Here is a 1,622-nt window from a genome sequence, read left to right as displayed (position 1 = left end):
AAACTCACACTCACACAATTCCTCTACAAGCGACCATTTCCCACTTCCTCCCTTGCGTATTTTTCACATTGTGATGACAGAGACTGTATAAAACATCCACCTGTCCAGTAAGACAAACACTTTTCTCCTCAACAATGGGTGACCGTCTTTGTTGACAATTTCGGCTGCATCTTAAAGCCGCATACTTGACAATGCGCAGCTGTCCGTTTTCCTGTGTGTGATAGGTGGCTCTCGTGGCCAAGAGGTTAAAGTGTTCGCCTCTCTTTCAATAGGTCCCGGGTTCGAATCCGGATAGCGACGGAAATTTTTTTCTCTCTAAAATTTTCTCCTTTTACGTCCTTTCCTGCTCTCCTCTCCGACCCCATCACGTCCTATGCCCCCTCATCTGGGCTCCTGACTCTTTCTGCAGCGTTTGTACTGCTTCTCCTTGGCTCCTTCTTACTGCTGTCTTTCAGCCACACCCCTGATCTTATGGTACGTAAGATCTACACCTGGCCTTCTCGGGCAAGGGCTAAAAATCTCGGAGGTCCTGTGTGCAAGTTGCACACGATAAAGATCCCTTGGTGGTCCAAAATCGATAAGAGTAGGCTTCGGCCGCCGCCCGGGCAAAATTCAAAATTTCCTACCTACTGCTGAAAATATTTGGCGTATCCCGGGCGCTCGTATGACCTTATGCAGTTTCGAGCGCCGTAAAACACTTACCAAAAAAAAAACCCAACCCCAAACATGTGTGATACAACCATGCACGTCCGTACTAAAACGCGAATGTCATGACCACTCGAAGTCACAGATCCCTGTACAGGAGAACCTCTAGGAGAAATGTGGCGCCACCAGTTTTTTTTTTAGTCTCAGCTGTAAAAAAATAACGCCTGCAGCGTTCAAGCAACCCCGAAGGTCAAAGGGCAAAGAAAAGTGGAAGGAAAGTAAATCTTTGCTGTCTGTGCTTTTGTTTCGTTTCCTGAAAGTTGCTGTTTTATTGTGTTTACAGAATCTCACCGCTTGAGGAAAGGGGCAAAGGGGAGGATATCTTTAATTAAGTGTCTTGTTTCATTTTGTTTACGAATTCCAACAACCGACATCATGTTGGGTAGCGGTTTGGTGTTTCTTCTGCGCGTGCAGATGTCGCGAATTCGAATCCCGTGTTGGGAGGGTTATAAATTCTTTTTTTCTAAAATATTTCTAAAAATATTAATCAATTTCAATTTGCCTTCTGAGACGTGGTGTTCCTCTCAGCCCAAGTTGGCCCAGACAGGCAGGATCAAAACATCTAACTTCCTACGTGTTGCTAAACAGTGTCAATTCGGCGGCGCAAAACAACTGCAAGCAAATTTTTATGAATTTTAACATTTCGCCAAGCAACCCAACAGGGTACACAACTTCCTTCTGTCTGGTAGAAGAGTTCCACTTGTTTACTATAACCTTTCTCGGGGGTCATGATTTCTCTGTACATGTTCATGTATTTGTTTATTTCGTCTTCGTCTTTACGGCTCCATATCGTGCCTCACGGTCCACGGCAGGTTCCTCCAAACAAATGACCAAAAAAAAAACAAAAAAAAGACCAGGTACAAAATGGTTCCGTCAAACAAATAGCAATCGCTCTTCCCCGCAACTCCTTTGAAACC

The sequence above is a fragment of the Aplysia californica genome, unplaced genomic scaffold (genome assembly GCF_000002075.1).
Source record: "Aplysia californica isolate F4 #8 unplaced genomic scaffold, AplCal3.0 scaffold00823, whole genome shotgun sequence".
Classification (NCBI taxonomy): Eukaryota; Metazoa; Mollusca; class Gastropoda; order Aplysiida; family Aplysiidae; genus Aplysia; species Aplysia californica.
This window is presented reverse-complemented; position numbering follows the sequence as displayed.